Raw genomic sequence first — 26015 nt, forward strand, 5'->3', positions numbered from 1 at the left:
TTGTCAAATGTTCGAAGGGTCATACCAGGTTTACCTGGACGGAGTGTCTTACTTAAAAAGGCAGGATAACCCGGGGTTTTAGGTGAATACACCTGGCTTCCAAGCCTGGCTTGATAGCCTATTTCAAGGGTGCAAACTCTTTGTTCTTTGAGAAGCAAAGAGCCCCCAAGCAACATTTGAGTTGTGCTCGGTGGGTACCTATTTTGAGTTGTGCTGGTGCAATACTCTCTTTGGCCCCACATAATTTCCTTTTGGACTTAAGCCTATCAAGGGGTGTAGCTATGGTGCGAATACAACCAAGCCCCCTAGTGATTTCCCTTTGGCTTTAAGCCGATCAAGAGGCGTAGCTATGGTTCGAATACGACCAAGCCCCCTCGTGATTTCCTTTTATATGTGTGGCTTTATAAGCCGGATCAGTAGAACTCCGCTTTATAAACAGAATCCCCCATGTAAACACATGATGTAAAAACAACAGAGACCCCATTTTAGCTGAGGCTCCGGTTTATTATATTGATCATAATATATACATTGTCATAATTATGTACATAAGAAGAGCATGTGGCTCAAGTATAGTAAGGCCGAAGATGAGCTATAGTCCACGGCCGCTGGGTCTCCTCCTCCGATTTACGTGAGTCTTTGTGCTCTCGAACATCGATAAGGTAGTATGATCCATTGTGCAAATTTTTGCTGACCACAAAAGGCCCTTCCCAAGGTGGGGATAACTTGTGCATATCAGTCTGATCCTGGATGAGCCAGAGCACCAGATCGCCTTCTTGAAAAGTTCTGGTTTTAACCCGGCGGTTGTGATAACGTCGTAGATCTTGTTGATAAATCACCAAACGTGCCACTGCAAGATCACACTCCTCATCTAACAGGTCCAGTGAGTCCTGACGTGCTTTCTCATTATCAACTTCAACATAAGCCACCACACGGGGCGAGTCATGACGGATGTCACTAGGGAGAACCGCCTCTGCTCCGTAAACCATGAAGAAAGGCATGTAACCCGTAGATCTGTTCGGTGTGGTGTTGATACTCCATAACACGGAAGGTAACTCCTCCACCCAACAACCCGGCGTCCATTTTAAAGGAACCATAAGCTGGGGTTTGATACCTCTCAAAATCTCTTGATTGGCCCTCTCTGCTTGACCATTAGATTGGGGGTGAGCCACTAATGATACGTCAAGCTGGATGTGCTCATGTTGACAAAATTCTTCCATAGCACCCTTGGACAGATTAGTACCATTATTAGTTATCATGCTGTGTGGAAAACCAAACCGGAAGATCACCTTTTTGATGAATTGAACCGCCGTGGCCGCATCACACTTGTTGACTGGTTCTGCCTCTACCCACTTGGTGAACTTATCAACCGCCACCAATAAGTGGGTCTTCTTGTCCTTGGACCTCTTAAAGGGTCCAACCATATCAAGCCCCCAAGTTGCAAATGGCCAAGTGATTGGAATCATCCTTAATTCTTGGGCCGGAACATGAGTGCGGCGTGCAAACTTCTGACAACCGTCACACCTCTTTACCAAATCCTCAGCATCAGCATGAGCCATCAACCAATAGAAGCCGTGACGAAAGGCCTTAGCCACCAAGGATTTTGAACCGGCGTGGTGACCACAATCTCCTTCATGGATCTCACGCAAAATCTCACAACCTTCTTGAGGAGACACACAACGCTGAAACGCCCCTGTTATGCTGCAATGATGTAGCTCCCCATTGACAATGGTCATGGAATTGGATCGCCGGATTATCTGCCAGGCCAAAGTTTCATCGTCTGGTAACTCGCCCTGGTTCATGTATGCCAGGTATGGGACCGTTCAATCCGGAATAATGTGAAGAGACGCACCAATTGAGCCTCTGGGTCAGGCACATCCAAATCCTCCTCCGTAGGTATCTTGACTGACGGATTATGCAGCACATCTAGAAAGGTATTGGGTGGCACCGGTTTACGTTGAGAGCCTAAGCGACTTAAAGCATCTGCTGCTTCATTCTTTCGCCGGTCTATATGGTCAACCTGATAACCCTTGAAATGACCAGCCACCGTATCCACCTCTCGTCTATACGCCGCCATGAGTGGATCCTTGGAATCCCAAGTGCCAGACACCTGTTGAGCCACCAGGTCCGAGTCACCGAAGCACTTAACCCGGCTCAAATTCATCTCCTTAGCCATCCGAAGACCATGGAGCAAGGCCTCATATTCAGCTACATTGTTAGTGCAAGGGAACATTAAACGGAGAACATAACAAAACTTATCACCTCGTGGGGAAGATAATATGACTCCGGCCCTGAGCCCTCCAATTGTCTGGACCCATCAAAATGAATAGTCCAATAAGTGTTGTGTGTCTTTTCCTCCGGTGCCTGCAACTCTGTTCAATCATTGATGAAGTCCACAAGTGCTTGGGATTTGAATGTTGTGCGAGGCATATATTTTAACCCGTGAGGTCCAAGCTCTATAGCCAATTTGGCATTCCGGCCAGTTGCTTCTCTGTTTTGGATGATATCTCCCAAGGAGGCTGAACTAACCACTGTGATAGGATGACCTTGAAAATAATGCTTGAGCTTCCGGCTTGCCATGAAAACCCCATACACCAGATTTTGCCAATGTGGGTACCTCTGTTTGGACGCAATAAGCACCTCGCTGATGTAATAAACCGACCGTTGACCCGAATACTCCTTTCCGACCTCCTTGTGCTCCAGAACAATAGCCACACTAACAACCCGGGCATTAGCAGCCACATATAGCAATAAGGGATCTTTATCAACCGTGACCACAAGGACAGGTGGCTTGGCTAACTGTCTCTTCAAGTCCTCAAACACTTTATCAGCAGCATCACTCCAAATGAAGTGATCCATCTTCTTTAGCATCTGATACAAAGGGATAGCCATCTCTCCAAGGCGACTGATAAACCGGCTTAAGGCTGCAATCCGGACCGCCAAATGCTGAATATCGTTGATACACGCCGGTTTAGCCAAATATGTGATAGCTGTGATCTTCTCCGGATTAGCTTCAATGCCCTTGTTAGACACCAGAAAACCCAAGAGCTTGCCTGCCGGTACACTAATGACACATTTGGCCGGATAAAGCATCATCTTATAAACCCGGAGGTTATCAAAAGTTTCCTTCAAGTCATCTATCAATGTTTCCTCTTTTCTGGATTTCACCACAATATCGTCCACATAAGCATGAACATTGCGCCCAATCTGTTTATGAAGAAAATTCTGGACACAGCATTGATAAGTCGCGTGGGCACTCTTGAGCCCAAAAGGCATAGATACATAGCAGAAGGCTCCAAAGGGAGTTATGAAAGTTGTCTTCTGTTGGTCCTTAACAGCCATTTTGATCTGATGATAACTAGAATAAGCATCCAGAAAACACAAACGGTCACAACCTGCTGTAGCATTAATAATTTGATCGATACGAGGGAGAGCAAAAGGATTAGCTGGGCATGCCTTGTTTAAGTCTGTGTAATCCACACACATACGCCAACTGTCGTTTTTCTTAAGTACTAGCACCGGATTAGCTAGCCACTCAGGGTGAAAGACCTCCACAATAAACCCTACTACCAAAAGCCGGGCTACCTCTTCACCAATAGCCTTACACCTCTCCTCGTTGAAGCGGTAGAGAAACTGCCTGACCGGTTTAAACTTAGGGTCTATATTAAGAGTGTGATCAACAAGTTCCCTTGGTACACCTGGCATGTCAGAAGGCTTCCATGCAAAGATGTCCCGGTTCTCACGGATGAACTCGATGAGCGCGCTTTCCTATTTCAGATCCAGGTTAGCGCTGATGCTGAACTACTTGGATGAATCACCAGGAACAAGGTCAACCAGCTTAGTCTCCTTGGCCAATTTAAATTTCAGCGCCGGATCATGCTCTGTAGTTGGCTTTTTCAGAGAAGTCATATCTGCCGGATCAACATTGTCCTTATAAAAATTCAGCTCCTCTGTGGCACAAACCGACTCAGCATAAGCCGCATTACCTTCTTCACATTCCAAAGCAATCTTCTGTCTCCCATGCACTGTGATGGTCCCCTTATGACCCGGCATCTTAAGCTGCAGATAAACATAACAAGGCCTTGCCATGAACTTAGCATAAGCCGGCCGTCCGAACAGGGCATGATATGTACTCTTGATTTTCACCACTTCAAAAGTCAACACCTCTGATCTTGAATCATGATCATCTCCAAAAGAAACCTCTAGAGATATCTTGCCAACTGGGTATGCCGATTTACCAGGCACCACACCATGAAAAACGGTGTTCGACAGTTTAAGATTCTTATCTGTCAACCCCATGCGACGGAAGGTTTCATAGTAAAGGATATTGATACTACTTCCTCCATCCATAAGCACCTTGGTGAACTTATACCCCCCAACCTAAGGTGCCACCACCAAGGCCAGATGACCGGGATTATCAACCCGGGGTGGATGATCCTCTCGACTCCACAAAATGGGCTGTTCAGACCAGCGCAGATAACGAGGTACCGCCAGTTCAACGGAGTTCACGACCCTTTTATGAAGCTTCTGATCACGCTTACATAAGCTAGTGGTGAAGACATGGTACTACCCACTATTCAACTGCTTCGGATTGCTCTGATAACCCGATTGCTGCTGTTGATTCCCCTAATGGTTATAACCTCCCTGATTGCCCTAACTGCCTTGACTGCCATGTCCAATTTGGTTGCCTTGGAATCCTGAATCGGAGCTGCCACCACCATAACTCGGCCCATGTAAACCGCCTCCTGAACCGTCGGGCAGTCCATTGTCGTATTGAAAGAGATTTGAATTTTTGAAGTCCCGCATAATGAAGCAATCCTTCCAAAGATGCGTAGCTGGCCTCTCCTTCGATCCGTGCTTTGGGCAAGGATGATTTAACATGCGCTCAAGATTGAGGCCTGACCCTCCACCCTGCTGGGGCGGTTTACCCTTACGCCGCTGGCCGTTATCCTGGGTGTTGGTGTTAGTCACAAAGTCCAAGCTATTAGCCGCCTTGCGTTTACCGTTGTTCCCATGACTTGCCGGGTTATGCTGCTGCCCTTTGGTGTTGCCACTTTTTTTCCCTTCCCTATCTTGTCGTCATTAGACTCGGGGTCCTTGGTACTATCAGAGTCGGCATACTTCACCAGAGCCGCCATAAGTGTTCCCATGTCATTGCAATGGCGTTTGAGCCGTCCCAACTTCAGCTTCAGAGGTGCAAACCGGCAATTGCCTTCTGTAGGATCGAAAGTATGTCTAGAGGGGGGGTGATTAGACTACTTGACCAAATAAAAACTTAACCTTTTCCCAATTTTAGTTCTTGGCAGATTTTAGCTAATTTAGGACAAGTCAAGCAATCATCACATAATTCAAGCAAGCATGCAAAGAGTATATAGGCAGCGGAAAGTAAAGCATGCAACTTGCAAGAAAGTAAAGGGAAGGGTTTGGAGATTTCAAACGCAATTGGAGACACGGATGTTTTTCCCGTGGTTCGGATAGGTGGTGCTATCCTACATCCACGTTGATGGAGACTTCAACCCACAAAGGGTAACGGTTGCGCGAGTCCACACAGGGCTCCACCCACGAAGGGTCCACGAAGAAGCAACCACCCACAAAGGGTCCACGAAGAAGCAACCTTGTCTATCCCACCATGGCCATCGCCCACGAAGGACTTGCCTCACTAGCGGTAGATCTTCACGAAGTAGGCGATCTCCTTGCCCTTACAAAATCCTTGGTTCAACTCCACAATCTTGTCGGAGGCTCCCAAGTGACACCTAGCCAATCTAGGAGACACCACTCTCCAAGAAGTAACAAATGGTGTGTAGGTAATGAACTCCTTGCTCTTGTGCTTCAAATGATAGTCTCCCCAACACTCAACTCTCTCTCATAGGATTTGGATTTGGTGGAAAGAACATTTGAGTGGAAAGCAACTTGGGAAGGCTAGAGATCAAGATTCATATGGTAGGAATGGAATGTCTTGGTCTCAACACATGAGTAGGTGGTTTTCTCTCAGAACATATGAGTAGGAATGGTATGTGTGTTCTGATGGCTCTCTCTTTGAATGAGAAGTCGGTGGAGGGGTATATATAGCCTCCACACAAAATCCAACCGTTACACAAAATTTACCAATCTCGGTGGGACTAGATAAATAAACTCGGTCTGACCGAAGTAGTAAACCTAGTGACCGTTAGGAATTTTGGTGGGACTGACATGCAACTCGGTAGGACCGATTCGGTTAGGGTTTGGGCATAACGTAATCTCGGTGAGACCGATTACACAAACTCGGTGAGACCGAATTTGGTAATTAGCTAACCAGAGAGTTGGTCAGGAAAACTCGGTGGGACCGATTTGCTCTTTCGGTGAGACCGAGTGGAACTCGGTGAGACCGAAAAGTTACAAAGGGGAAACACTGAGTTTACATTGCAATCTTGGTGGGACCGATTCGCTCTTTCGGTGAGACCGAAAAGTTATGAAAGGGAAACAGAGAGTTTGCAACCCCATCTCGGTGAGACCGAGATCCTTATCGGTAGGACCAAATTGCTAGGGTTTGGCAGTGGCTAATGACAAGTGAAAACTCGGTGGCGCCGGATATGAAGAATCGGTAGGACCGAGTTTGGCTTAGGGTTTAGGTCATATGTGGATATGGGAAAGTAGTTGAGGATTTTGGAGCATATCACTAAGCACATGAAGCAAGAGGCTCATTAAGCAACACCTCATCCCTCCTTAATAGTATTGGCTTTTCCTAAAGACTCAATGTGATCTTGGATCACTAAAATATAAAATGAAGAGTCTTGAGATTTTGAGCTTGAGCCAATCCTTTGTCCTTAGCATTTTGAGGGTTCCACTTTCACATCCATGCCATGCCAATCATTGAGCTTTCCTGAAATAATTATCTTGGAATAGTATTATCTCAATGAGCTATATGTTGCTATGAATTACCAAAACCACCTAGGGATAGTTGCACTTTCAATCTCCCCCTTTTTGGTAATTGATGACAACATATAGATCAAAGCTTCGACAAATGATAATAAGCATGAAATATATCGTCGCTTTGAGAAATATGTGATAAGTAAGAGCTCCCCCTAGATTTGTGCATATTTAAAATTTTCTTTGGACTGCAAATGCACAAAGAGTTAGAGTGATGGGTTACTCTTCCATGTTACATACATCTTGGTGGAGCGCTCAAAATGATAAGAATGAAATACATGCACTCATCACCAAGAATAATAAATGATCACACAAGATAGATAGGATAATAGCATTAAGCAAGCATTAAGTGTAGCTTATGATCAAACACATGATCATCAATGTCTCACAAATAATGACGTAGTATCAAGCACTCAACAGCAGAAAAGGTTCGAAAAACCACCAAATAAAGCAAGAGAGAAAAGCAACACTCTCTCTCTCGAAGCCTATGATCTATACATCTTCTCCCCCTTTGGCAACAAGTTACCAAAAAGTTCCTAGAAAATGCATAGCACTAGATCGACGCTCAGGCTTGATCTTCAGGTGGTGGTGGAGTCCGGATCACTCCAAGGACGAAGGCTTCTGTAGATGTTGAAGTAGTCGCTGGAGTTGGAGCTGAAGTAGATGCTAGAGCTGAGGCTGTAGCGGGTGCTGAAGTGGTGGCTCTGGTGTCAGCAACTGGCACGGCAGACGACCTCGGGCCTCGTGGCACTCTAGAAAAAGCATGAGTCGTGGTCCTGCCTCTCCTCTCGTTCATGTCCTCCTGGAGCTGCTCCACTGCAGACTGAACTTCCGTTACCTTGACATCCAAGTCATAGAACTTCTGTTCCATGATCCTCTCTAGGCTCTGCTGATTCTTAGTGAGGGTGGCCAGACTTTGCTCAATCCTCAGCGTGGATGCAATCAAGTAACCAAGCTGCTCTTGTTTGGTCTTCAAGAAGTACTCAGATGCCTCCTCTTGGGTAGGCATCTTAGCAGCTTTCTCCTTCCTCGCCTTCTCCTTCTTTGCAAAAGCTTGTGCAGACGATGGCTCGTTCTCAGTCATAACAACTTCATTGTCCTCGAAATCTGGACGGATGGGCAGGTGTTCCTTATCCAACAAATATACGCCCGTGCCCATCTTGGATTTGATGAGCTCCTGAATCTGAGGGGCATATCCACAGCTCCTATTTTGATCTGCTGCAGTCCTCTTAATTGTTTCCACTATGAGGCTCATGACTTTGAATTTCTGAGGCACATCAAACACATGTAGCAAGTTGATAGCATGGCCTCTGTTCATCTTGTGATCTCCAGACTTGGGCAGAAGGGTGTGCCTAAGGATCCAGTTGATCGTAGGCAGTCCTGAGAGCAGATAATGCACTGAGCCAAATTTGAATGTGTCAAGTGCTTCATTCGGAATCTCCTTGTACATGTTGGACATGGAGTTGTGGTCCATCTTTTTCTTGGCATAGATATCCAAGTCCTCATCTTGCTCCTCTGGGGCATTAATGATCTGTGCCCACTCAGCCACTGTAGATTGGTACCTTGTACCCTCAGACATCCATGTAATCCTCCCATCTGGATAAAAGTGTGCCATGGAGTAGAACTGCATGATAAGTTCCTCGTTCCACTTTGTGAGCTTCTGCCCAACAAAGTCAGCTACTCCACAAGCACTAAAGTTGTCAAATACTCCTGGGTAGTACTCCTCATTCTCCTTGATATATGTCCAATCAACCCATCGCATATCACAGACAATGGGCTTCTTATCTAGCAGCACAGTCTCATAGAAATCCTGCTGCTCCTTGGTATCAAACCTGTAGTCCACTGCAGTCCTTCTCCTAGAAGCATATGGATCTGCTTCTCTCCACTTCCTGAGCCCTGAGTCTCTCCTGAGCTTCATATCCTCAGCCACAGGATGAGCATTGTTGTGGTCTGGGATCTTGGGCTTGAGCTTCCGAAGGACATTCTCTTCCTCATCCTCAGCAATAGTCTCAGGCACTGGGGCCTTGTTCTTCTCAGCTGCAGGAATGCTCCGTGTGTTCCTCTTGGGCTTTGGCTTTGGAGCTGGCTTGGCCTTGGAAGCAGCTCCCCCTGATTTTATGGCATCTCCCATTAGCTTGGGTGCCTTGGGCGCTGGTGCAGCTGCCTCTTCTTCTTCTTCCTCTTCCATGATGGAAGCTTTGCCAAGTACTCTAGAAACAGTCTTCTTTACCCTTTCCTTTCTCTTCTTGCCTTCTGCAGCAACTGGATCTTGGGGAGTGGGCTTCTCAGTTGAGGCTCTTGCCTTTTACATGGGCTGCCTGCCTGCTGGCCTTTTGATTTTCAGCCCTGGCTTTGTGCCTTGAGCTGGCTCAACTCTCTTGGAAGTGGCCTCTTCCTCTGCCACATAGTCCTCATCTTCAGAGTCTGAAGTTTTCTTCTTCCTTTGTCTCGTGGCAGCCTTTGGCAAATTGCTAGGAGTGCTCCTGCTGCCTTCATCAGATGAACTGGAGGGACTAGTGCCCTCACTCATGACCACTTGCTGCTCTGACAGATTCTGGCTATCACTCTGGTCTGACATGCTGCAAATTGACTGCTGACCCTGTGAATAGATTATAGAGGAGATAGAGTGGATGAGCATCACAAAATGCAGAGATTTTTGCAAAAAGAATGATCCAAAAACTTAGTTTTAGTTTCCCACTGAAATCATCTCGGATCTACCGATTTTCAAACTCGGTGATACCGAAGCAGTTTTGGAACCTAAACTAGTGAACTCGGTAGGACCGAGTCACAGTTCGGTGGCACCGAGACTGCTAGGGTTTCACTGAGTTCAAAAATCAGTCACACCGATAAGTAATTCTCGGTCAGACCGAGTCTCACTTGTTCAATGGCATAAGCCAAATCGGTGGGACCGAGTTTTTCAACTCGATGGGTCCGAGATGGTTTCGGCGGAAACCTAAACCTAGAATTTTCGAATCAAACCTAACCTATGAGCGTTTTGACTGGATAGAAGTTTATCAAACGTGGCTAGAAACAGTATGATCACAATGTGCTAGGAATCAGATTGAGGAATAGCACAAAGATCAAGTCCATACCCTAGTTCGGCGGGGACTTGCTACGGCGGCAACGGCGGGGCAGAATTCCCGTTGACGGCGACGGAAACCAGTGACTGGAGGCTGCTGGCGGCGAGAAGATGATCCGGAGACCTCGAGGGCAGAGCAGGCTATCGCGCGGGCGAAGGGGTTCGGAGAAATTTCCAAATTTTGCCCGTGACTATATATAGCCCGACCCTATCAGTGTGACCGAGTGGAACAACTCGGTGGCACCGAGATTCATAACTGCGTGCAGTTACTGAAACTCGGTGTGATCGAAAGGTTCAAATCGGTTGCACCGAGATCGAAAACCTAGATCAACTTAATGATCTCGGTAGGAACGAAAGTGGAGTATCGGTCAGACCGAGAATCATAAAGAGGTTTTGGAAGTTTAAGTCTATGACGAATCGGGGACTCTGAGCGCTCCTCATGCAGAGTGGTTCGAATCTGACTTGATCAAATTTTGTGATGCAGCATGAATGGAGTTTGAGACGAGAAAAGCATATATAGCTAGAGGAGGTTCTTAGGCATTCTTGTCCATCCACTTGGCAAAAAGAAATAAAGCCGAACAATCAAAAACAACAAGTGGATGTCCTCGAATGAGTAAATTATGCAACTAGCATGCTCACACAATAAGATGGAAAATGAAATATGTGGCAAGGCATGCACAACCAATTCTAGCATCTATCAAGCAATTTGCGATGACTCGGTCATCTATATATGAGTATATTGACTTAGGAGTCAAGTGAGAACACTTGATCATAGGTCATACTCATCGTTTAAGCTCAAGTGGGGTTACTACTTTTACATAAAGCATTGATTTGTTCACATCTTTAGAGTTGCTTTAGCTCAAGTCTTAGAGTAAAGCTCCCCCTAGATGTGATATCCCCCCTAAGAGGGATGAACTAACCTTGGGTTTTGTCGATGATGACTTCATGTAGATATTGAAGATGTGGATGCTCAATGTTGATGTAGATCTCTTGGAGCTATCCATTTGAGTGAATTACACTTTCAATACCTACATGGGTTAGTCCCATAAGGAACAAACAAGGATATCCATAGACATAGAGTGATGCACACGAGGATGATGTCCATGAAAACTTTTAGGTTACCTTGTCCCTTGTCTTACCAACAAGAGGGTTTGTGACTCCTTGAACTAGTGCAAGATGTGGAAGTTGATTGCAGTTGTTCTTGCCAAAATGATAAGAATGAAGTATGTTGGCGGAGTCACCCTCAAGAACTCTCTAGTTCTTCTTCTTTTGGATCCACATCATCTTGATGGGAATCCTTGGAGTTGTAGTTGTACTTGATGAAGTGGAACTTGAAGTAGTCTTGGGAATCCACTTGACTAAGGTCTTAGGAGCTTCTTCAAATGCATCAATTTCCTCTTGAAGCTTGTCCTTGCCTTTTTGCTCGTAGTCTTGTGGTGGAAGATCATCTTGAGCTTGTGTCCCCTTGAAAGAAGTATACTTCTCTTGTTGAGGGACAAACTTTGTCTTGGGGTATTGATCTTCTTCCCATTCAACTCCATTGGCATTGAACTTTCGTTCAAAACCAACACCTTGATTCTTCCAGTGCATTCCTTGCTTGCGCACAATTTCCTCAAATTGCTTACTCCCGGCAAGGCTTTTGTAGACTCCTTTCTCTATAATTCCCTTCAATAAGCTATTTTCTTGCTCAAGTGTAACTTGGCTAAGAGAATCATTAGTGGAATCAAGAGAACTACTAGAAGCAACAATATTGAATTTAGCATGATCATTGTTACTACTAGAGGAAGAATCTTTCTTGTTAGACTGGACTTGAGGCATGTAAGTGGATAAGAGTAAACGCTTGGCAATGTAAGAAGAATTTTTCTTGCGGAGATCATCATTGATTGCCTTTAAGAACTCATGCTCTTGCTCAAGATTGAGCTTTTCAAAGCGTAGTTTCTCATGAGCTCTTAAAAGTTCTCGATGATCTTCGAAGATAGTGTCATGAGCTAACTTAAGAGTTTTTAGTTCTTTAGTTAGAGCCTCAATCTTCTCCTTATCATTGTCATTCGTTTTATCTTGATTAGCATGATTAATTGGTCTTTCATCATAGTATTCATCACTTGAGTTGTCACCAAGCAAATCATCACCTAACAAGTCATCTTCATCACTATTGAAATCAACATACTCGGGGTGTGTTACCTTAGGACCTTTGGCCATGAAGCATCTTCCAATTCCTTCATTGGTGAGTCAAATATGTCGTAGGAGTTGGTTGACACAAGTGCTAGACCGGCAACACCTTCATCTTGAGTATCTTCGGATTTGGAGTGATAACTTCTCTCGGAGTGGCTGTCGGAGTCGGAGCCGGATACCCATTCACCAACATGAGCTTGATGTCTTCGTCTTGTGTAGCTCCTTGATGATTTTTCCTTCCTTTCCAAATCCTTGCTTCTCCGTGAGTATCTTCGCTCATAAGGATCATCTCTACTCCTTATTTCTCTTGGTGGTGATCCTTTGCTTCTTCTTTTTGGAGAATCTTCTCTTCTCTTATAGGGAGCCATACACTCATTGGAATAGTGTCCGGGTCTTCCACAATTGTAACAGTTTCGCTCTCGACTAGAAGATCTTTTGTCATTGTAGGACCTTGACTTGGAGCTTCTATCTTTGCTTCTACTCTTGTAGAACTTGTTGAAGTTCTTCACCATTAAGCTCAATTCTTCATTGAAGTCTTGTTTCTCACTTGATGATGTAGGGGCTTCACATGAGGCTTTATAGGCACCACTTGATTTGTTGTGGAGTTCCTCTTTATCCTTAAGTGACATCTCATGAGCAGCAATTCTTCCAATCACCTCCGTTGGCTTGAGATCTTTGTAATTGGGCATCATTTGGATCAATGTGCACACGGTATCATATTTTCCATCCAAGGCTCTTAGGATCTTCTTGATGATGAATCTTTCGGTCATCTCTTCACTTCCTAAGCCAGCAATCTCATTTGTGATAAGAGCAAGCCTAGAGTACATTTCAGCGACACCTTCACCATCCTTCATCTTGAACTTGTCAAGTTGGCTTTGAAGCACATCCAACTTGGATTCCTTGACGGAGTCGGTACCTTCGTGCATATCAATCAAAGTGTCCCAAATTTCCTTTGCATTCTCAAGGCGGCTGATTTTGTTGAATTCTTCGGGGCACAATCCGTTGAAGAGAATATCACAAGCTTGAGCATTGTATTGCAACATCTTCAACTCATCCGCGGTAGCTTCACGGTTTGGTTCTCTCCCATCAAAGAAGTCACCTTGCAAACCAACACACACAATAGCCCAAATGGCGGGGTTATGTCCAAGAATATGCATTTTCATTTTATGCTTCCAACTAGCAAAATTAGTACCATCAAAGTAAGGACCTCTACGGTGATAATTTCCCTTGCTAGATGCCATACTCTCCTAGGTTGTGAAACCAAGGCTATGACCACCAAGAGCTATGGAGATCAAAGCAAATGGAGACCAAGGCTCTGATACCACTTGTAGGATCGAAAGTATGTCTAGAGGGGGGTGATTAGACTACTTGACCAAATAAAAACTTAACCTTTTCCCAATTTTAGTTCTTGGCAGTTTTTAGCTAATTTAGGACAAGTCAAGCAATCATCACATAATTCAAGCAAGCAAGCAAAGAGTATATAGGCAGCGGAAAGTAAAGCATGCAACTTGCAAGAATGTAAAGGGAAGGGTTTGGAGAATTCAAACGCAATTGGAGACACGGATGTTTTTCCCTGGTTCGGATAGGTGGTGCTTACATCCATTATGGACTTCAACCCCGGTAACGAGTTGCGTGGAGTTCACAAGCTCCACCCAAGGGTAACGGTTGCGCGAGTCCACACAGGGCTCCACCCACGAAGGGTCCACGAAGAAGCAACCACCCACAAAGGGTCCACGAAGAAGCAACCTTGTCCTATCCCACCATGGCCATCGCCCACGAAGGACTTGCCTCACTAGCGGTAGATCTTCACGAAGTAGGCGATCTCCTTGCCCTTACAAACTCCTTGGTTCAACTCCACAATCTTGTCGGAGGCTTCCAAGTGACACCTAGCCAATCTAGGAGACACCACTCTCCAAGAAGTAACAAATGGTGTGTAGGTAATGAACTCCTTGCTCTTGTGCTTCAAATGATAGTCTCCCCAACACTCAACTCTCTCTCATAGGATTTGGATTTGGTGGAAAGAAGATTTGAGTGGAAAGCAACTTGGGAAGGCTAGAGATCAAGATTCATATGGTAGGAATGGAATGTCTTGGTCTCAACACATGAGTAGGTGGTTTTCTCTCAGAACATATGAGTAGGAATGGTATGTGTGTTCTGATGGCTCTCTCTTCGAATGAGAAGGAGGTGGAGGGGTATATATAGCCTCCACACAAAATCCAACCGTTACACACAATTTACCAATCTCGGTGGCACCAGATAAATAAACTCGATCTGACCGAAGTAGTAAACCTAGTGACCGTTAGGAATTTCGGTGGGACTGACATGCAACTCGGTAGGACCGATTCGGTTAGGGTTTGGGCATAACGTAATCTCGGTGAGACCGATTACACAAACTCGGTGAGACCGAATTTGGTAATTATCTAACCAGAGAGTTGGTCAGGCAAACTCGGTGGGACCGATTTGCTCTTTCGGTGAGACCGAGTGGAACTCGGTGAGACCGAAAAGTTACAAAGGGGAAATACTGAGTTTACATTGCAATCTCGGTGGGACCGATTCGCTCTTTCGGTGAGACAGAAAAGTTACGAAAGGGAAACAGAGAGTTTGCAACCCCATCTCGGTGAGACCGAGATCCTTATCGGTAGGACCGAATTGCTAGGGTTTGGCAGTGGCTAATGACAAGTGAAAACTCGGTGGCGCCGGATAGGAAGAATCGGTAGGACCGAGTTTGGATTAGGGTTTAGGTCATATGTGGATATGGGAAAGTAGTTGAGGATTTTGGAGCATATCACTAAGCACATGAAGCAAGAGGCTCATTAAGCAACACCTCATCCCTCCTTAATAGTATTGGCTTTTCCTAAAGACTCAATGTGATCTTGGATCACTAAAATATAAAATGAAGAGTCTTGAGCTTTTGAGCTTGAAACAATCCTTTGTCCTTAGCATTTTGAGGGTTCCACTTTCACATCCATGCCATGCCAATCATTGAGCTTTCCTGAAATAATTATCTTGGAATAGTATTAGCTCAATGAGCTATATGTTGTTATGAATTACCAAAACCACCTAGGGATAGTTGCTCTTTCACCTTCCAATGTTAAAATTGTTGTGTCAGTGTTGATGCGCTCTGACGAATGAAAAATCTCCGAAACCCGGCGCACCCAGCGGGTTGTTGATTCTCCTTTGTCCTGGACACATGCAGCTAAATCCACGATTTACATGGGCTGCTTGCACGTATCCTGGAAATTCTGGATGAAGCGGGCCCTCAACTCGGCCCACGACCCAATGGAGTTAGCCAGAAGGTTTTTCAACCATGCGCGAGCTGTTCCCTCCAACATCATGGTAAAGTATTTGGCACACGCTGCCTCGTCTACATCCAGCATCTCCATTGCCATCTCATAGCTTTCCACCCATGACTCGGGGGATAAATCGGCAGTGTAATTCAGCACCTTGCCCGTGCCTTTGAAATCCTTGGGTAGCCGTACATTGCACAGTGCTGGGACGAGACATGGTACCCCCAAAGAACTGGAGGTAACCCCTGCTTCCACCGACGTTGTTGGACGAACCGGAGTGAGTTGGCGGGCCTCATGATGCGCTGCTAACTCGGCCTCTCGACGTGCCCTAGTGTGATCCACTACATCCTGAGCATTGCCACCGCCACCCGTCGGGTTATGGCCACGGGGCGAATTACGATTCCGCGCACAGCTTGATACGTCCGGTTCATCGATATGCCTAATGTAGCTCCGACTCAGGCGGGGAGTAGAATGAATCCTTTCGCGGCTATATGAATAAGCCTGCTGCTGAGTCAAGGTCGTCTGAAGGAGCTCCCTAGCCCGTCGTGTTTCAACTGCTACTGGGGACTCGCCATCAATCGGGAGAGCCGCCAATCGTGAAGCGGAGGCAACGATGTTATTCAATGGGTTAGAGTAATGACCCGGAGGCGTTGAGACATGTCGTGATGGGACATCGTTCTGATGAGGCTGAGGGGGTGGATCCATCACGCGTGGCTGAAACAGTGCCCCATTCCCAGGCGCCTCCGCCCAATTTACCACTACCTGGTTGCTGGTGCCTGCTCCTGTCATGTTAAAGAGATTTCCTGCCTCAAAAACCGGCGGAAGGTGCGACCGCTATCTTCTCCTCATGACATAATCTAACGCACTCTGATCCAGCATAAGCCGGTAAGCCTGAGCCTCTAACTCGGCCCGCTTTGTAGCCATCCTGGTGTTCTCTGCCACAAGGTCCGCTTTAGCCTGAGTTATCTGATCCTTCACCTTTGCAATCTCCGCGTTGTGCTGATCCCGGTTTGCCGCGTCAACCTCCGATGCCAGCAATGTTGCCAAAGCATCAAACAAATCGAACAAAACCTGAGCCGGAGGCGGCATAGAGCCCCCTGCTCCTACCGGTGTTGCTGCTGCTGAACTGGAAATCACTGCTATGGCGGTAGAAGAGTGTGGCGCTGATTGTGTACCGGCCATGAAGACCGTGATCCGACTTGGTGGATCAAGGGGGTCTGGAATACTATCGTCATCGGAACCACCACTAATCCGGCCATCCTGCAGCTGATACAGTGACTCGGTCTCCCCGATTGAAGACTCGTCATCAGAGTAGACAACAGTTTCGCCACCAAATGCCGATCTATCCTCATATTCCGCTCCATGGATGACACCTACGAAGGCGTGCTTTATGGTGGGCTGAACCTGGGAAAATCTTGCATGCTGAGCCGTCTCGATGATGTCGGTGCAGATGTCTAGCTCAGGGCCCGGTTCGCCGATCTTGCCGATGAAGACGTGAATTCCGCCAAAGGGGACCCAGTACCCGTACTCAATTGAGCCGGCCTCGGGGCTCCATCCTGCATCATCGATGTAGAGCTTGCCACGATGACTCTTAGTCATTCGGCCCACAGCGTATCCCTTGAGTCCTTCGAAGTTGCCCTTCAAGAACTCAAAACCATCGTGAGATAGCACCACGGTGGGTGCGAACTATCGTGGTTTTGTCACAGAAGATGTACTCGTGAAAGGACTTAGTCGTGGAGCCATCGCTATGGGTTAGCTTAAAGAGGTTAAAGCGGATGAAGGATGCAGGAGTTTATACTGGTTCGGCCCCTTACAGTGAAGGTAAAAGTCTAATCCAGTTGTGATTGAATTGCTAGGGTTTCGATGACCAGGGAGCGAATCCGCTTTGCCTGGCTCTCGAGTTGTTTTCTGTTGGCCCTAAAATGCCACCGAGTCATCTCTTTATATATACAGGTTGACACCCGGCATTTTACAGAATCCCGAGGCCGGTTCATAAACGTGCCCGGCTCGGTTTCTACCTTTCCTTGCCTTACAAGATAAGTTAAACATCATATGGCAGTTTACATCTACGGGCCCTAATCGCCTTTGGGCCCTGGACCTTCATGTTATATCTCCTCCGTAAAGCGCCATCCCTTTTATCTTCATGGGCTTCAAACATGACTAACTCCTCTTGAACATAACCCGGCCCCTCATGGCCGGTTTATAATTAATAGTAATATCCCCAACAAGCTTCATCCCCAAAGACAAGCTCTCCCGTAGAGCGTTCGCTCTCGCGGTCATGGCGGATGTGGTGCCAGGTAGCAGGATGATGCGCTATGGTGTGGAGGTTAGCTGGGCATTGCCGCTTTAAGTAGTGCATTCCAGTGAGGCCAAGCGTCTAGGTGCGTCATTAAGTCTCTAGAGTTGGTTGCTCGGGCACTTAGCCTCTTAACGACGACATATGGATGGACAACATGAATGCGGGCAGCTGGCGCCGGCTGGGAACGCACCACGCGACGGCGCGAGGGATGAGGGTTTTTGGTGTGCCAGGGTAGTCTACTGCGGTCGTGGCAACATTGGAGATGCCCTTTGCTCACATGCGACCCCACATGTCATTGAAAAAGCAAGACGACCCAGCATAGTCTCAGGTCCTGGGGATGCAGTTGGCTGCACTACACCACTCCGCGGACGCGTCGCGACACTGGCGCACTTCAACGCCCATGCATCCTCGACAAGCTGGGTGTTGATCTGCTGGTCGTGCCACAGCGCTAACACCACCCTCGGCACACTGAAACCGACCATGTAAAGCGATGATGAGCGTGTCGCTCCCGCATGCCTCATTTGAACATTTCGACGAGTATCATTCGCATGTGGGCCTAGACCATGCTTGTAGTTCCAATGTTGTAATTTGTCCGACATGCATACAAACAAATGATTCGTTTAAAGTTTCACTTTTCCTCCACTACGTGTCGCTTCCCGTCTTAGTTTTGACATCCCATTTGGTTCATGCCCCGATACATCTTGACGAGATCGATTGATGTTGGGAGATCAATTGCATCTCGTGCAAGGAGATAATGGTTTGGTATGTTTCTATGATAGAAATGACCGACGAGGGGGTCTGTGGGGATCAGAGGGAGTATATTGTACGTTCATAAGCGAAACGAACGTATTGTACCCACCCTAGTCCTCTTTGAATCGATCTCTGGACCCCGAGATGAAATCGAGAGAGAACGAGTGGGTGCATGTGTGATACCTAAGGTGGATTCAAAATTTTGAACCGGTGATCATAGCATCCACAAATCATATATAAACGGTATTCAATGTTCGTTTCGCTCTTGAACGTACAATATACTCCCTCCGATCCTTTCTAGTAGTTTACATATAATTTTTATGTGTATTAAAAGTATCTCTACTTTGATCAAACTTACAGAAAAAAGTATCAACATTCAACAACGCCCAATCAATATTGTTAGATTCGTATGTACTCCTAGATTTGTATCAAACAGACATGGTTTCCAATTTGTTTTCAACCACGTGAATGTGCTTGTTCTCGTGCATGCTCTTCCTACTAGGATTTCGCCACGTATAGCCAGTCCAATAGTAACTTTTTTTAAGCTCCCTATCCAATAGTACTAGTGGAGTACTGACAACATCTATAGTAGAGTATGAAGTGCTCATAGTACTCCCTCCTTCCATTTATATAGGGCCTATGTGGAGGAGAGAGATGTGAAAAAGTAAAGGGAGTCAGCTCTCATGCAAGAGCCTATCTATATACGCATTCCTAGTTAAATACAATAAATATGAAGAAAGAAATAGAGAGGAGATGGAAAAAAGTACTAATACAATAGCCAACATTATATATTTTTCTCCGGGAAATAGCCCACACTACTGTATGAGTGTATATAGGTGATGCCTATAGATGACATGGCAGTTCCTTATAGCCATTGGCTGGCTATATTATTAACCATGCTCTAATACGTTTTCCAAAACCGCCTTTGACTATTGACAAGATTAATAGTACATGAGATGTATAATGTGAAAATTATATCATTGGAAGCTCCTTTCACATATGGATTTAACCGTATGCTTTGTGTAAGTTGCATGTCATATATTATTAATCTAACATTTGGTCAAAGTTAGCCCCGAAAAACGCATTATGCCATGTAGATGGAAGGAGGGAGTAGTAGTGGAAGTGGATCCTCTAATGTTGGTATCCCTGCCTTACCCTCCCTTTCGTTCACTTACTGGCAGACCCCATGCTTACTAGGCCCCGCATGTCAGTTACTCAATGGGTTCGACCATGTCAGGGGATCCTCATCCGTAGTATACTCCCTCTGTTTTTATTTACTCCGCATAAAATGTGGGGAGTGGTAGTATAAATGACGCGGGCGGGGGAGGGGGAGGGACATCGGTTTGCTCTCAACTGTGGTCACACAAGTGAGCGAAAACGCAAGACGAAGTGCGTTCCATTCGGTGAGCGACGCGGAGGGTCCAGCGTGTCGGGGTGCAATGCAAACGCGACAAGAGCGATGTACCGTGAAAACCGATTGACCGGTCGTCACCAGAACCACTATTCACACCAGAAACTTCGTTGCTCGGCCTATGCCAGCCACTGCCCCAAAACCACACCTCCTCTCCAGCCCATCCCCCCACCTTTCGATCCCCGAGCCCGCATCAAGCGTCCCCTAGTTCGCCGGAAAGCCATAGTGTGCCGCAAGATCACGTACTACAAGATGCTGACGCTGGAGCGCCGCGCAGAAATCACGGCGGCGGTCGGCGACACAGTCCTTCGTTCCCAAGCTCGCATTGTGGAGGGCCAATCCCCGAGTTCTCTCGAGCCAAGCTACAACGAGGAGGAAGCGGATCCAATGTTCATGGTGGAGGTCGCGGAGTAAAAGGCCTCCGATGGGTATGAGACGATGGACGTCGACTTCGTGTCGGCGTCCGGGTCCCCCATGGTGCAGGCGGACCAACGGTTCAACCTGGCGATCCTAAAGGAAGACTGGGAGGCAGAGGCTCAACTCGATGCGGAGCACGTGCATGCCACTGCCATCGAGGCTCTCCTGCAGGCGGAACTGGATGTCATGGATGTGAACCGGGCGGCGGAGGCTCAACTTGAGGCGGAGCACGTGGATGCCGCTTCCATCGAGGCCCTCCTGCAGGTGGAACCGGACATCCTCGACTTGAACCGAGCGACGGAGGCTCAAATCGACACAGAGCACGCGGATGCCACTGCCATCGAGGCCCTCCTGTAGGCGGAACCGGACGTCCTTGACTTGAATCGGGCGGTGGAGGCTCAACTCGCCACGGAGCGCGTGGATGCCGCTGCCATTTAGGCCCTCCTGTGGGCGGAACTGGACGTCCTTGACTTGAACCGGGCGGTGCTCCCGTCCGTGCAGAGCGCTAGCACGCTCTGCGTGAACGAGTAGCTGGAGGCCGAGGACAACTACGGTGCCGAGACACACATGGGTAGCTACGGCTGGTTTGCGCCGGCAGCCAAAGACGACGAGGTCGTCTCGTTCCGCAAGCAGTGATAGTTTTTCTTTATGTTGTTGTTTTTAGGGATCTTTTGTTGTGTAAAAACATATATTGTTATGCAAGTCGCCTGACTTTCATCAATTGGGTCAGTCTACCATTTTAGGCTGTTGGATGAATATCCTACGTCTCCTAACCCTTCTTCCTCACCTCTTCTTCTTCCCCAACAGACCACCGCACGGGCCGTACGGATCCTCCCCAACATGCAGTTGGATAAACATACTGTATGAACGAAAATTATGTGTTAGCGTTAGGATGGCTGAGTTTGGTTTGTTCACATGTGGTAGCACGTGTCAGTGAGGGTGTGTTCCCTTGGTTGGGTTTGCGGCGTGCAGGAGCGACTGTGTGAGGGTGCGGAGCGACCGTGTGAGGGTGCAGTGCAACCGCAACAGCCGTGCGCAAGTGTACCTCCTTTTCATTTTGAAAACTTTAGGCAAGCTTGGCAAACAATGTGTGCTGAATTATGGCAATGCAAGGCCTAGACCCAAACAGGATAAGTACGTATGTACTAGGAGTACTGGTGTTACTAAAGAAAGGCGGGGTTTTCCTTGGCGGGATTAATCGATACAAATCCTTGTTTGACGTGTCAATTAATGTGTATTTTTTTCTCCAAATCCCAAAGATCTAACCATCTCACTCCGCATCGCTTGATTAATGCAGCGCCATGCAAACCAACCTTCTCACTTCCGCATGCATGCAAGGGTATATTAATGTCCTTGGTTGCTAGTACGAGGTAAACCCCATCAATTTTGCCTCGATTAGTGTTAGTGGACTTTTGCAAATTGTAATTTCGATATACTGGCCTTGTGTACAAAAAAATGGAGGTAGTAACTATTTGACTTCCTTCCCCATTGCGGTGACGTCGACAATATCTCGAACGTTGTGGTTTGGCGAAGTGCATTTGACGGAGAACACCATTGCGGGAGACCATCGGACGCAAGTGCCGCCTGCAAGCTGAGACAACCGCCTTATTTGCATCCAGGAAGTCCGTTGAAGCAAAGGACACATAAATAATGTACTAGTACTACTAGTACACAATAGCGCCATCCGTCCAGCTTAGTGCGGTGAGGTGGCTTCTCGAAGAAGACGATGGAGAAGCGGAGTCAGCGAAGAGTGAAATGATGGTTGCTTCGTCTGTGCTTTGTCATTTGACGCCTCAATGCTTTGCGATTTGTGATAGAAGGGACGGTGGAGTAGACTCTGTGCTCTATATTGTACACGCGTCCAAGCACGGGAGCAAGAGGAGAGACGTTGCATTTTTCTATTCCTTCAATCAATCAATCAGGGAACTTCGGTTCCATCTTTTTGGCTTTGGCAACACCGTCCATAATGGTTCCCATCGATGCCAAAACCTATTTTCACATTTGGCTACACATTGTGGATGCCCTTAACCATACCACTTGGTTTTGCTCCTGTGTGCTATCTATACAAATCTCAATTACATTGATCTAAAAAATTATAGAATCAAGATTAGTAAAAAGGAGGTGATTTTGCCACGCGGATGGCAGGGGGGTTATTTTTAGAGGACGTTGGCCTAGAGGTTTGCTAACATGCGGTCCCACGTGTCAGTGCTTTACCAAGCCGATCCGCATCCCACATGAGGCAGAAGCAACACGTGGTTAACTTGAAGAAGATCTTATCAAAAAAACTTGAAGAAGATGAGGGAGAAGCGGATTCAGCAATGAGCGAAATGATGGTTGCTTCGTCCCTCCAACTTCTTTTTAGCATTATTACTTCGTCCCTCCAACTTAACTGTGGGAAAGGTGCAGCTTTGTGATTTGATGCCTAATTGCTCATTACTACGCTGGCACCATGACTGGGGTGCTTCACCCTTGCTGCTCTGCACTATATTTCGGTATGGCACGTGGGCCCGGTTGCATGATGTACCACATGTCGGTGAACGGGAGTAGAACATTTATGAAAGCAAGCGCTCAACTCTTACGATGGAGGAGTACGCGACACGGCGGCCCCGTGAACTGTCACTTGTACAGTATAGTACTATAGTTTTGTTGTTTCGCACGATCCATCGATACAAACCCGATTAAACAGGAAAGGGCGGGATTTTTTCCGCACGGTAGATGATACTGGCCATACATTTCAAAGGCAATTTTAATGTATGCAAACTGAATAATTAAGTAACAATATGATATCTAGTAAAACTAAAAACACATATGATTTATTGTGTTTGAGTGTAGTAGTAGTGATGTATTGCATAGTTGTTAGATGTAACATGCGAGAACATGTAGAGATGTAGTTTTGGAGGGCCTACAGAGAGAAAAGCGTAATACGGTCACCGAACTTTAGAATACACTCATTACGGTCACTATATACGTTTTGCGGTGATTATACGGTCACTTGCTCTCCGTTCAGCATCGGATTGCACTATGTTGACCGGCCAAATAGTCTGCGTGGCACCATGTTGACTAGCTAAATTGACCACGTTCCTTGTGGGTCCCACATGTCGGTTCACATAGGAAAAAGGTCAAATAAATACAAATTTACCCAGGCGCGACAAGACTCCAACCCGCGCGCGGGAATCACTTGGTTGTGTATGTGTTTGTCAGGGCTTGATGTGTGCGCATGCACCTGTAGATTGAGCACTTGAGCATGAGAGCGTGTGTTGGTCGTGTGGTGTGTGCATGCATGCGTGCGTGTGTGCGTTTGAGTGTTGCGTGTGTGCGTGGTTGCGTGTGTGCATGTGAGTGTTGCATGCTTGCGTGGTTGCATGTGTTCGTGTGAGTGTTGCGTGCATGAAGTTCGTGTGCACGCGTGCGTGTGTGTATAATCACCACACCAGCTCTTGTGTGTTAAAACAGACGGCTCAGCATACCAATACAAGGCCACCTTGTCCGCTATGCCCGCGGTCATGACTTCGAACCACCGTCCAATATTTTGTTGTTGTTTGTTTTCATTCTTACTAGCAAGATGCCCATGTGTTGCACTTAACATCAAGATGCATTTGTATGACTAGTTTATCTTGTGAGAGAAAAGGATGAACGAGGGAAGGCCTTATTTGCAAATGTGGAGAGGTGTGTGGGTACCTGTTTGCAAAATTGCCATAGTTTCCTTCCTATCCGTCAGATATAAATCGTACGGCCTATGTTGCAGGATGGCAGGCACACCATCATCGCCAACTCTGTTTTTTATAAGAGTGTAGAAGAGTAGATACAAGCCGACAGGTGGGCCCAATGGTAGTGAGATAATGTGATGCAACACTAGAGGTGCCACGTGGAGTGTTTAACTGGTCAACTAGTCGTGTCTTGAGCAAATACAGAGCTGTACGGTGAGCCTGTGACTTTATAATAACCACAGAATGTAAATGGTGACCGTAGTGAGTGGATTCTGAAGTCCAATGTATGTATCATGCTTTCGCTCCAAATACAATGATCTTCATTGTATATATCGCGAAAGAAAGATGAAACATGCGTGAATGTGCTGAGGACTTACTTTTAGAGGACCTAGAGATAGTTTGTGTGTGTATGTGAAAGGGGCGTAGAGGGGGTGTATGCGATGGGGAGAGAGATGCTCTTCGTTTCTCTTTATTATGACTAACTTTATATATAGTATAAAAATATAAAAATTCATAGTGCGGAATAAATATCATTGTGGGCACCATGCAATGCTCACGCTCCTCCATATAACTTTGTAATGTTGTATATAGATAGAAATTCTAAAATAATTTTTTGGCCACACTTTATTCAAAAGGAATGTTGTATGCGAAATAAACGTGAAGAGAGGGCTTTTCAGATCAATGGGGTATGTGATGTAACATGTGTGAATGTGTAGTTGATGTATTTGGCAGGGCCTAGAGAGGTATGTGTGTGTATTACGTATTCGCGAGAAGAATGGATAGAGGGGACGGTGGGGGGAGGGGCGTGGGAGAGATAGCACGAGAAACGAGAGAGGTCTAGAGAGAGAGACTAATATGATGTCACGGCGAGAGATTCCCTTGAGTGTGTATATGCAAGGGGGGAGGGGATAGAGGCACGAGGAGATTTTTTTGTGTGGTATTTGTGTTGGTATGTGTGGGTGTGAGAAGATAACGAGACCTGGGGGCAGAGGTGAGGCCCTTGGTTTGGTTCTGTCCTGCGCCACATTGGTCAGGCCGTGACGCATTTAGGGAGACCCATGGATGACTTGTCGTACAAGACAACGATAGGAGAATTGTGAAGGACTCTGTGTCCACTGACAAAGCCGGCTAGGATTTGTAACCCTAGGTTATCGGACTAAGGTAACCCCTTATCTCTGATATTACTATTCATCCAACCTAACTTTAAGGGGCATCCTACAGAATGCTCTGCTAGAATCATACTCGTCGATTAGGAAGAGTGGTGCGAGACAATGCGTGAGAGACAGGCCTAAAGATAATGTGCATATAGGAGACACGTAGGCAGGTCTATGTATATAGAAAGGGTCGATGGGGATTGTGCGTGTGTATGCTTGTGAGAGGAAGAGTGCTTGTGATAATGGTTAGTGAAAACAGTCGTAAATGGTTACGAGAGGGAGGGAGGGTTATATCGAGAGCATGTCTGCGAGAAAAACACCTTGGGAGAGAGAGTGTGAGAATGTGTGAGAGACCACCGATGGAGAGTGAAACTACACGTAAAAGACTGATGTACACATTGATTAAAGATATAAATTGTATCCAAATATTAGGGTGGGATCATGATATTTGCAATTCGCGTAAGGAACAGTCATTGATCCATCAGACATCTAGATTCTATTGAATTTGAGCATGTCTATGTTATTGTTCGACATAATTGATTCACATAGCTAGTATTTTGAACTCAAGACAGTGCATCACTTTAGCAATCAAATATAAACATGAGTATAGTTTATGTTGTGTGTGTAAAGCACATTATACATACGAAAGTTACACAATGAACATTATAAATAGCTAGCTATGAACTAGCATACATTTGAATTCAACTTAAGGTGGTTTAAAAGAATCGAATTCAACATGAAGTCCATTCAATTATTTGAATTCGATATCATGGCATTTGTAAATCATACCTAAGTTATGGGGGCACTAATCTTTGCTCTGATTTTGTACATAATAG

Source organism: Triticum urartu, chromosome 5 (genome assembly GCF_003073215.2).
Source record: "Triticum urartu cultivar G1812 chromosome 5, Tu2.1, whole genome shotgun sequence".
Taxonomy (NCBI): Eukaryota; Viridiplantae; Streptophyta; class Magnoliopsida; order Poales; family Poaceae; genus Triticum; species Triticum urartu.